Raw genomic sequence first — 12,651 nt, forward strand, 5'->3', positions numbered from 1 at the left:
TCTGAGTCTGTTGTACTGCAAATCAGAAGCAATATCTAAGATAAAATAATGCTTCTGCTAAATGGCAGTCATTTTACTGTACTCTTCTATTTGAGCAGAGTAAAATGAGGGTCAATTACTGAAAGAGGTTGCAAGAAGAAAGAAATAATGTGACATGTATCACAGCTCTAAGTGATGCGTCACAAATGTGACACACATCTATCCCTTGACAATGATAAGCAGGGAAAAAGAGACAGTGTTGGATCATTTTTTTGTACATGAGCCTTGGGAATAAAGAGTGAGAGGATCACGCTTCACTGGTCCTGTGAAAATTGCACACAAATCCTTCATAGGCTAAAGTGCACTTCTAAAATGACAAGGCTTGCACCCTGGAGTTGCAGTACATGGCAGTACATGGGCTCTGAGTGCAACAGAGCTGAAGAAGGAACAAAGCATATTCTGTTCCTGCTAGGGCATCTGTAAGATCTAGCCTTCAATATCCACTACCCATTTCAGTCGAAGGCAAAAGTTGCTGCATTCATTTGAACTGACATTCATTTGCCCAGAGGTAATATGGCAGCAGTGCTTCACTCCAAGCCAAGCCCCATGTACAAATCTGTGCACACATATGCACAAAAGGGGGCAAGTCTCCTTCCTGTCATATACCTTCATTTCCCAGGCTTGGGCCTCAGCCCTTCCTACCTGTATACACACTTAGGCTTCCACAAATCTCAGTTCCTCTGAGGAACTGTTCCTCCCTAATAATAATAATCTCATATGAATTCCTGAAATGGAGATTCTGGTAACCTAAGTGTCATTAAACATTAACATCTGACAGATCATTATATGACATTTCATGTCTTATTTGTATTTTATTGATGAGCTTTTTTTTCTATACTTCACACTATTTCTATACAGTGAACTAGTCCAAAAAGCTGAGTGTGTGTTTTTTGTTGTTGTTGTTGTTTGTTTTGTGTGTTTTTTCTTTCCACAACAGATGTGAGGAGGAGGAGAAACTATATGTTCATAATAATTTTCAAAGATTACAAAGAACTCCTCCTCTATAAAATAATAAATATAGAAATGGACAAAATGTTCCTTATGAAAAACAGGAATGCACAAAGTAGACTTGCAGCCAAATAAAATAATTACATATGCTCAAGAATCATATAACACAAATTCATTTTATTTCATTATATGAGCAAAGACCTTAGTTATGTGACTTTCTCTATTATTTTCATTTTTGCTCTCCACTAAGCTGCATGTAAGCAGCTCAGTGAAATATGACAAAGAATGGTACATCAAGTTATTTTCCTATAATTACATGAAAAATATAAAGTATAAGTGAAGGAAGGAGCTGTGATACATGAAAAAAAAAAAAAAAAAAAAAAAAACAACCAAAATTAGAAGTTGTCTCTCCTGTAGTGTTGATCATGATCAATCATGTGTTATATCTATTTGCAAATATTTGCAAATGACAGCTGTCATTTTCCACAACCCTAAAGAAAGGGCTTGTTGCTTTTGTCTTGATTTTAACATCTTGATTTATTAATAATAAAGCTAATTGATCAGACAAACCCATCTGGGATCTAATGTCTCCCTTTCCCCATTCAAGATGTTATGTTTCTGACTAATGTAGCAGATTCCAACTTTCTATTTGGAAATCTCCCACATGTTGCTTTAATGTTAAATGTTGCATATTTTTAGTGTTAAAAATTTCTTCAACAAAGATGTAAATGAATTGGGATTAAAACTAATAACTCTTGGAGGAAAATAAACCAACAAAAACCAGTATTCCTTGCCTCGTTGCTTGGTTCTAAACTCTTATTCCAGTGGTCTTAGTATTTTGTTCTTTGTTTCTTTTATAAGGGTTGTTTCTGTGTACTTTGTTAAGAGCTTATGCTCTTTCAGTAAGCACTTACTCATCAGAGTAGCTCCATTTCGATTAATATGACTAAGAACCAAACATTTCAGACTGTTCCTGAGCAGTCTTACAGCCTACTAACAGTGGGTTGCTTTCCTCAACTGAATGCTGCATCTTATTGAAAGATCCCTTTAGTCAGGTGTAGGTAGAATAACAGACAAAACAACTCAGGGTATAGAGAAAAAATATAAAGAACTGTAAGTTCTAAACTGTTCTTTGTGAAACTGAGAGTATATTTCATTCCACTAGTGACTGGTAAATGTGATTTTAAATGGGCATTTAAAATCCACTCAAACTGATGGAAAGTGTCCAGCGACTCCAGTGGGTTTTACATAAGGACTATACAACTGAGATGTTTTGACCTATCTGCAGAAATTCTAAGAGCCCCACTAACTAACATGGCTCCATTAAAAGAAGGGAGATATTTCCTTTATCTGTTGTGACTAGTTTGGAAGATAGTTAGACAGCATCCAGTTTTGTTAAGCAAGTATGTTCTGCCAAATACAGGTTTGCAAGCTTGTGCAAATTAATATTCTCTAATCCTCAGATTTTTTGGTATACCATCTTTGATACACAAACTGACTGTGGTTCAGAAATGCAAGATGGAAGCAGAACTGGAATCCTCCTAAAAAGCTACGATGTCTTTTAACACTTTCTAAAGCAGAAGAATTTACATACTTTTTTTTTTTTTTTTTTTTTTTTTTTTTTTGTTAGACTAAATCTACAGCTGAGAAATTAATGGTATAGCAATAGCATAAGGGAAGTCACACATGTAGTGTGTGCTATTTTCCTATGAAAATGGGGACAGTATAAACATTAAAGTACAATTCCCTTGTTCAGAGTCTTCCTTAATGTGGGACCCTGCTTTGAAGTGACTGATTTCTCTATTCTTCAATATCAATGGATATGTTTTATTTATTTATTTATCTATCTATTTATTTATTTTAATCTTTCAGTTCTATATCCAGATGTTTTGTGTCTGGGCATAGCCATGGGAAAATAAATAGGTTGTAAGTAAATATATCTGCATGCTTATCACAGTGAGAATTAGGATGCAAATTTTTCTTCTAAACAAGAGCTATAAAAGAAATTAATGCAAACTCCAGGGATGCTGAAACAATCCAGGATACTATGTGTATATTTGTTAGTCCCTTGTGTACGTAACTTTTCACTTTCTAGGCATTTCACTCTTCTGGAAGAAATATATCAAAGCATGCAGAAATCTGGATCAGTCTGCTTGGTAAAATTTGCTAAGTATGGCCAGTCCACACTGCTGTTGCAGTTCATTGGCTCTTTCTTAAGGAGACAAGAGTGGAAGACAGGAGAGAACTGTGGTTGTGGTCCTCTGTTTTTGCCAGCAATCCTAAAGCAAGTAGAAGCATGAACTCAGAAGAGTCCCCTGTACTGTTGTCTGTGGGCTCAGTATCCTAGATCTGTAGTCAAAGATTTTTAATCTTTAAATAAAAATAAAAAAGCCACAGCTTCAGTGTGTTGTTAGAAAGCATTGAGGAACAGATGTTCTTTGATAGAATCCAAAGGAAACTCGGATTCGTATGTGTCAGCTAGCAAATGTACACTTTACCGAACGGGGCCTGTGTAATTCAAAATAGAAATAAAAATTTGCATCTATCTTCTAAGCAGAGGAAACTCCTCCTGGACCTGACCTACTGGCAAATTTGTTTATCTCCAGAATGTGAGGAAAGCACACTAAACAAATAACTGAAAGATTTCAATGCCACTGCTGCACAAAAATATTTGATTTCTAGCTGCTGTAACTGATAATGCTTCAGAGAAAGGTAAAAGAATATCCCCTAGCAATAAAACAATAAAAAAGCTCACAGGTGACATTTTACAGTGCTTTGCCATCTAGACCTTAACCATAAGTGAGGGAAAGACAAAAGCATAGTGAAAGGTGAAACTATTTAGATCTGTCTACTGAATCTCCACATTCAGGTCTCATTCAGTCAAATTAAAGCTTCTGTATACTTACTGCTTTTGTAAAGGATGTTTTGCGTACAACAGAATTATAGATAGAATTACTTTTGTACCAGTGCTAAAAATGAAAAATTATCCTGGGGAGGCAAGTCAAATTTTCCTCTGTCATACTGTGTATCACATTTTTTCTCTAATAACAACTGAATGGCTTTCTGTGAGTTCCTTGAGAAAAAATAAATAAATAAATAAAAATGTCCTGTGGTTTGATAGCTCATCCTGTTGAGCAACTTTAATATTTGTTAATTTTCTTTTTAAAGTTCTTTTTCATTTTTCCTGGTAATTCCTGTACACTTCTGCATAACTTTCTTCTCAATATTTTCATCTTAGACTCCTTGCTGGATGTTTCCTTGAACATGATGAACCAGGTACCTGGTTAGTTCACTTGATCTTATCAGGTGAACCTCCTAAAAAAAAATGTTTTGTACTGTTCTGTCTTTCATATGTCTCTGTAAATATTGGATAATTAAATCTTCTGAACTAAACGCAGATGCGGTCACTACTCATTTGTGAGTTTATTCAACTCCCACTGAACATAAGGAATTTTCTTATTTCGTTAATTGGATTTGGCTTAAGTTCATAATGAGGAGTTAGTTCTTACCTCCCTTTTCTATGCAACAAAACTCCAGTGATATCAGCTTAAAAGGGTTTTATATATACATAAATTAATTTACAATTAATTTAGTTTTGATGATCAATAATTAATTTAACTGGCTGTGCAATAACAGTTCTTAGTTTCTTTCCCTATTTTTTTTTCTTATTTGTATACTGTTCTTTCTCAGCTGGGCATCTGAACTCCACCATAATCTCTGTCTCACTCCCCCTCCTCATAGGGAAAAGGGGAGAAAATGTGATGAAAAGGTCTCAAGGGTTGAGATAAGGTCAGGGAGATCACTCAACGATTATCATCATGGGCAAAACAGACTCAGCATAGGCAGATTAATAAAATTTATTACCTACTACTAACCAGCCAAAGCAGTGAGAAACAAACAAACAAAAAACTAAAAGCACTTTCCCTCCATCTACCTCTTCTAAATCCTCTCCCTGAGTGGCACAGGGGAATCGGGGCTGCGGTAAGTCCCTAACTCTTCGTTTATGCCACTCCTTCACATTCACTCTCTGCCCCTGCTCCTCGTGGGGTCCCTCCCACGGGATGCCGGCCTGCGGGGGGCTGCCCACAGGCAGCAGCTCTCCAAGAACTGCTCCCACACGGCTCCGTACTACAGGGTCCATCCCCTAGGAGCAAACTGCTCCAGCACAGGTCCCCCACAGGTCGGCAGCTCCCCCCAGGCTCCCTGCTCCTGCGTGGGCTCCTCTCCATGGGCTGCAGCTCAGGTTCAGGGCCTGCTCCACTGTGGTCTCCTCCACGAGCTGCAGCGTGGAGATCTGCTCCATGAGCTGCAGGGGGACAGCCTCCTCCACCAGGGGTCTCTCCACAGGCCGCAGGGGAACTGCTGCTGCCTGCCTGGAGCAACTCCTGCCCTCCTGCTGCACTCACCTTGGGGTCTGCGGGGCTGCTTCTCACTCTTCCAGCTGCTGATGTGCAGCAGTTTTTTTTTTTTGTTTTTTTTTTTCCCTGTATTAAATCTGCTCTCACAGAGGCGCAAATAGCTTCACTTACTGTCTTGGCTCTGGGCAGTGGCAGTTCCCTTTGGAGCCTGCTGAAACTGGCCCTGATCTAACATGGGTTAGCTTCTGGATTCTCCTCAGAGTCCAATCCTGCAAAGGCCTGGTACCAAAACTTTGCTGAAAGAAGGAAGTAAAGAAGGAAGGAAGGAAGGAAAGAAAGAAAGAACGAAGGAAAGCAAGCAGGAAAGCAAGCAAAAAAGCAGGAAGGAAGGAAGGAAGACAGGCAGGGAGGGAGGGAGGGAGGGGGCGATTCTCATATGCCATTGTTCTAGACTACCTTCACAGACAGTATATACCTGAGCAAGTCCTTCTGTGATCTGCAAGAAGGTTTCAGAAAGGGGTTGTGCTACTAGAGGGATGACCTGTGGATGTTATTGTCTGCCTAGATGGGACAGAGGAAGCTGAGCATAGACATACCCAGCTCACTACAACCTTGTCTTGGTGCATGATGGCATCATCATGAGATTGGGCATTACTCAGATACTGCAGCATGTAGGTTTAGGACTCTGCTTTGGAAGCAAACCTTCAAGTTCATGTTCAAAGCATTTTTCACACACTTGTGCTGGACGCTTCTTCCAGCAGAATAGACCACTGTGTGCCCTGGGGGAGGGGAGCACTGTCTCACATGAGCACTGCCGCAAGTGTACTCTGGAGCTGATCAGGTCTGGTCTCCTGTATACACTCAGTTCCTGTCAAATTACTCATCAGTTGCTCCTGGGAAGAATCTGCCAGGCAGAGATAATGAGCAGAATTCTTCTCATTTACTGGGCAGGAGAGAGCCTGTCTTGCACAGACCTTTTCATTCCCTGAGCGTGACAGAGACTGAATGCCAGAAACCCCATATAAAATGCAAGATTCCTCTGCAATTTATTCTTGACATTTCACATCAACCTGTTATATATACAGTCCATTAGAATGTTTGGTATTATTCTTCCACTTGCCCTTCTTCTAAAATATATCCTAACCCTAGCTTCATTTTTACACAAAGGCCAAAAGCCTCTCTATGCCTTAATGCCTTTTGTGAATCATCAGAGATGCTTGTCATGAGCCCTTGATATACGTTGGCAACCCACTAACCTGCTGGATTCAAACTCAAATAACATTCACTGAAGAATTCGTAACTCGTAATTGCTTTACTTTGGATACTCCTTATAAAATCCCTTTTTATTGTACCTCTTTTCTTTCTCTTTCCCTCAGCTTTTACCCTAACCGTGACCTGTAAAAATTCATGTATAATTCATTGAAGATGTCTGTTGGTAACCCTTTATTTCATTTTATTTTATAGGTGCTTCTTAAGTATCCTATTCACCTTGTAGCCCAGTATTTCTTCTGCAAAATCTAATCCTAACCTTAAGTCTGGCCTGACAGACAAAACAAAATTTGAACCTAAGTATAATTTATGAAAGATTTCATTTGATTACTCTTAATTCCTTTGTCCATCATCCCTCATAGATATTGTCTTTCTATTAATGGAAACTCTTACTGTGTATTTAATCCTAGTTTGATATAAGAACTGCCTAAAAGTGAAGCATTTCTCCTGGATTTAATCCCTAACTTTAATCTCAGTTTTGCAGAGAGGTTAAAGATCTGTGGTAGTCTGAAGCCCATACAATTGTTAAAAATACTATTAAGAGTCCTTGGTTTATAGCTGTTATGAAATAAATTGTTTGTCTATGGTTTATCCAGATTATTCTAGTTTTATCCATGATGAGCTGGTGATTGAACAGCCTCTGCATTTTATTTGCTTCACAGATGCTGCAGACTGTGGCCCATTTTTCTCTCTGGGCACCCTTTATGAATCCCATTTTCCTATCAGACTTTAATACCATAGCATTTGTTTTGTAAGAGATACTTTAATAAATACAATTACCATTATCATCTCACATTAGCTTACTAGATGAAGTTATACAAAAAGTAGATCAGGGAATCAGAGAGAATTTTCAGGCCCAAAGCAATTTAGTCCCATATATAATTTCAGGACTGTGTCCTACTACAAACAGTGGATTACTATTGTAGAAAGCTGAGTCAAATGTTTAAATTTCATATCACTTACTACAATACTTACAATATTTTGCATTGTATATATATACATATATACATATACGTATATATACATATATACATAAGCAAATACAAAAAAAAAATATTACTTTATATGCTCTGTGTTTATGAAATATTTTTTCTGTTTCTTCAATATCTGCACTGCCACTAGTAAACCGAATGTAGAGAGAGAGAGAGAGACTGCTAATACTGGCTCAGACCTATGAGATTCAGCTGCCCTTAGTTAATTAAGGTTTGGGGAGCTGGAATGTGCACAGTGAATCAGTTTGCTTTAATAGTCATGATTGTGTTAATGTCTGCCACCCAACAGTTTCTATTAACATGATGAAAGAAAGAGGGGATAGAGAGAAGTGAGAATGATGTATGAATACCCCCCCCAAAAAAAAACATCTTGAAAAAAGAACATAGTAGTACTCTGGTTTGTGTGAAAGTGAAAATATTTCTAGTTTTGCAGAAGACAGTGACAGTAGCATTATTATTAGTTAGGTTTTTTTCCCCCAACATTTTTCTATTTTTCTCTTTTGGGTGAGCTTGAGGATTACTTTTTTTTTTTTTTTTGTGTGTGTGTGTGTGTGTGTGTTAAGCTTTTCTGTGAAGTCTGGGACTCTTGGTGTCATATTACTCCTTAAGTATCTCTAAAATAAATATACTTAGCTTTATAAATATAATAATATGCAACATTGAATGATTGATCGATAACCTTAGACTACAATAAAGCTTAACATTGTGTGGATGTGCACAGCAGGTGAGTATAGTACTTATCTGAAACTGAAAACAACTACCTCTTTCTTCTGCAGAGTAGGTAAAGCAGATCTATGCAGATGTACAGTTCTTAAGTCTATTTAATTATTTTATGCGAAGTGCCAGTTGATCATTACTAGACAAGTTAAGACAATTTGAAACAGTTTATTTATATGTAGCATGAATGCACTAACAATAAAAAGAATGCTTGCATTGCATAATTTATTAGGTGATATCACAATGAAATTTATGTTTTATGACTTGAAAACAACTAAGCACCCACTACATCTTGCTAAAGATGACAGTGCTTGTCAATTGTCAGTGAAAAGTAAGACCTTATGCCTCTCTTGGGACAGCTGCAATGTAAATCACAGAATATAAAGAGATGTTTTTCATCAGCTGAGCAACACTTCCACTGATAACAAAAATTGAATGCTTTGTATTTAAAGATTTTTAAGTGTAGAATCTAGATTCAAAACTTTGCAGGCAAAGTCCTTTATTAAATTTGATGAGTTTATCCATGGCAGTGGATAATGATAGAGAGCTCCTCAAGCCATCCTTGTGCTGTTTTACTCTTCAGATCTTCATGTGGTGAGTGAAGCAAGCCTGTCTCTATTCTCCAGTCTCCTCTTGTTTCACCACACAAATTATGATGCCTTATCTCAGGAGAGCCGAATAGGTGAAATAATTCACAGTGTGGCAGCTCTACTGACAACTGTTTCCATTCTACCAACATTATTTTTTGCAAGTCACTGAAATGCAATTACATAGTAATTACTTTTTACCCCTTCCTATCTGAGCTTGACAGAAACTAGTGGCCTAGTCTTGTAAAGCTTAATCTCTGATTACTCTTCTTTCTTGACACTTTTAGTCTCTCTTTCATTGCATTCAATTACAATGTCTACCACTCTGCATACACATGGTATTGTCATGTGTTTGAAATGCTCATAAAGTTTATTGGAAGTAGTATTAAGAAAAAGGTGTGAGATATGTTCATCTGATTCATGTCAGTATGGAACAGTGCTAGGGCCACATGGTATGATGAGTGTGACCTTCTCTTACACACCCTTGTATAAACACAAGTCTAAGAAAAACAGAGTGGTTAATGTAGATAGTTCTTGTATCTTGCAAAGGAATGTTTTAGCAATTCGTGTCAATAGAGAGCTCGAAGGGAAATGCATTTGTAGGTTTTTCCTTGAAGTCTCTGATATCTGGGGGGTTTCAGAATAACTAATAACTATGATGACTATTGCATGGGACACTATGCAAGTCTCTGATATCTGGCCAGGAGATTAAGAAGATGGGGAGAACTGAAGAATAACTAAAAGACAAAGCTTGCAGGGGATGTTGCACAAGTCTCTGACATACAGCCAAGTTGGACAAAGGAGAAGGACAAGAGGGAGGAAGACTCTGAGCCTTCAGCATGAGAGACCCCCAGAATCCCCCAGAGGGACCACGGGAGACTGATACACATGCTCCAGTAGGAGGGTTTGGATTCCGGAAACTAATTATAATAACCCTGGTTTTTTTAGAAGTAGTAATGAATATGTATCAGCCTAGGAGCATAAAAATCAGCTGCTTGATGTAACTGGTGTGTGTCTTGGTGAAGCAGAGACTCCCAGCACACCCAGCGCTGTTTGCTTACCTCTATTCCTTTAATAAATTGTAAACTTTGATTATAGTCCTATTTTGAAGACTGAGCTATTTATTACAAAGGGAAAGAAAGATATTTGAGATTTACTTCCATTAGTTCTGATGTGAATAAACAATGATTAAGCCATTTTCAAGCAACTTTCTTAATGTAGTTTATACTGGTTTTGTATGGTGCACAAAACTTTCTTCCCGATCCTTTTTGTCAGAGTAGCATTTATAGGAGATCACGTGCAACCATTTTTACATAAAACAACACCAAAATGTAAAACTTTGATGAAAAATAAAGGTGATTAATAAAAATAATGAGAAATCTACGACACACACACACACCCCAAAATAAATAAATAAATAAATAAATAAATAAAGCAAGCTCAGGTTGTTGCATGACTACATTTGACTCAGAGAGTTATTAATTGTTTGGTTTGATCTTGGATCTTGGCTGGTTGCTAGATGCCCACCCCGCTCTCACTCCCCCTCCTCAACAGGATGAAGGGAGAAAATGGAAAATATGAGTTAAAATAAAATAGCATGCCTTTACAGTAAAAACAGACTTGAGAAGATTAATTTACTGCCAATTAAAATGAGTTTGGACAGTGAAAAACAGACAAATTAAAAGAACACCTTTCTTTCCACTACTTCCACCTCAACCTTTTATTTCCAGTCCATGTGTTGTGGTTTTGGCTAGGATAAAGTTAACTGTCCTCCTAGTAGCTGGTATGGTGCTGAGTTTTTGATTTAGGGTGAGAATAATGCTCATAACACAGTGATGTTTTAGTTATTGCTGAACTGTGCTTTTTCTAAACCAAGGACTTCTCAGCCTCTCACACTGTCCTGCCAGTGGGCAGGCTGGGGGTGCAGCAGGAGCTGTGAGGGGACAGAACCAGGACAGCTGACCTGAACTGGCCAAAGGGGTATTCCATACCATATGATGTCATGCTGAGCAATTAACATGGGGGGGCTGGATTTGGCTCGGGGATAGGCTGGGCGTCAATCAGTGGGTGGTGAGCAATTGCATTGTGCATCACTTTTTTTGTACACATTATTAGTACCAATACTATTATCATTATTATTTTCCTTTATTTTCTGTTGTAATAAACTGTCTTTATCTCAACCCAGAAGCTTTTTTTTTTTTTTTTTTTTTTTTTCCAGTTGTCTCCCCCATCTCAGAAAGGGAGAGGGGAGTGTGAGTGAACAGCTGTGTGGTGCCTAGCTACTGTCCAGGTTGAACTAGGACACCGTGGCTGTTTCCCTCTGCTGTTCCTTCATTCTCACACGTTATTTTTTTGGCTCTCATGGGCCCTTTCCATGGGTTGCAGCCCTTCAGAATAAACCTTCTTCAACATGGGGTCTCCATGGACTGCAGTTTCTTCAAGAACCTCTCTACAGGTTGTATTTCCCTTCAGAAATACCTATCTGTTCCACTGTGATCCTATCCATGGGCTGCAAGAAGATACCTTTTCCAATGGTCTCTCTGTGGGCTGAAGGGGAATATTGGCTCAGGAACTTGGGTCACCACATTCCTGCTCTCCTCCTCTCCCCTTGCTGTCTGTTACAGGGCCCCTCCTCACACCGCTCCCCTCACCGTCCCCTGCCATGCGGTGTTTGCCCTCCCTTCCCCAGGATGACCCCGAGGCGAGGTGCCGCCATCTTGGCTTCAGGGCCCGGCTGTGCCCTGCAGTGGAGCTGTTGGGGCTGGATGGGGCCAGCACAGGGCAACCACAGCATCACCTCGTGAGCAGCTGTGCCATGCCCCTAATGCCAGAACACTGACACTTATGCCCAGTAGAGCCTTCTAAAAAGTTAGGGTATCTCTGTGTACATTGCCCAGTTTGCCAGACTGTGCGAGCCATCTCCATTGATAGCATGACTTCACTGTCACATGTCTTAAAAAACAGAATTATGGACTTGAAATCTTATGGGATTTCTTTCAAAAATATTTTTTGTATGATTGCTCTTGTAATGTTCTCCCTGAAAGTTGCCTACATGTGATTAGTTTAAGTGAAACAAACATTTGAGTAGTAACGGGTGAGGGGAACTAAACTGACATAGGCTCAATTTTGAAATGGTAATCTATCTTCAGTATGATAGAGCAACCGATATTTTTATTTTGATGTAGCAATTTGGATGTAGCAATAACATTTGACAAATAGACAGATTTTCAGAAAACTTTAGGGACTCCAATAATGCATTTATTTGCCTTTAACAATCAGATTAGTCACTCAACCTGTCAGAGATGGGCATATAACCAGTGCTAAGCCATCAAACTTCAATAATCACCAATCTCAAAAACAAACAAACAAACAAAAACTATGAATGACTTTTTATTCTATTCACTTGAAGGTGCATTGTCTAATGTACCCGTTACAGCTGTATTTCTTCAGCAGACCATCAGTGGAAAATTTTGTGATTAACATTTTCTCTGATAAGTCACTCACATGGACTGATAAATTGCTTACAATCACTTACTGATATTCCATTGCTGTTTTCTTTTATAAATGTTACTTTCCCACTGTTTGCCATCTGTTGTTTTTTTTTTTTTTTCCCTTGCTCAAAATAAAGAATGTAGAATTGTTTGAAGAGGGTTTGCTGTTTTTTTTTTGTTGTTGTTTTAATTCTTTTTCCACTTGCATGTCCCTTTTTACCTTTGAAGGTATTAATATATATATTTTTTT

This window comes from Aythya fuligula, chromosome 1 (genome assembly GCF_009819795.1).
Source record: "Aythya fuligula isolate bAytFul2 chromosome 1, bAytFul2.pri, whole genome shotgun sequence".
In the NCBI taxonomy this organism is placed as follows: Eukaryota; Metazoa; Chordata; class Aves; order Anseriformes; family Anatidae; genus Aythya; species Aythya fuligula.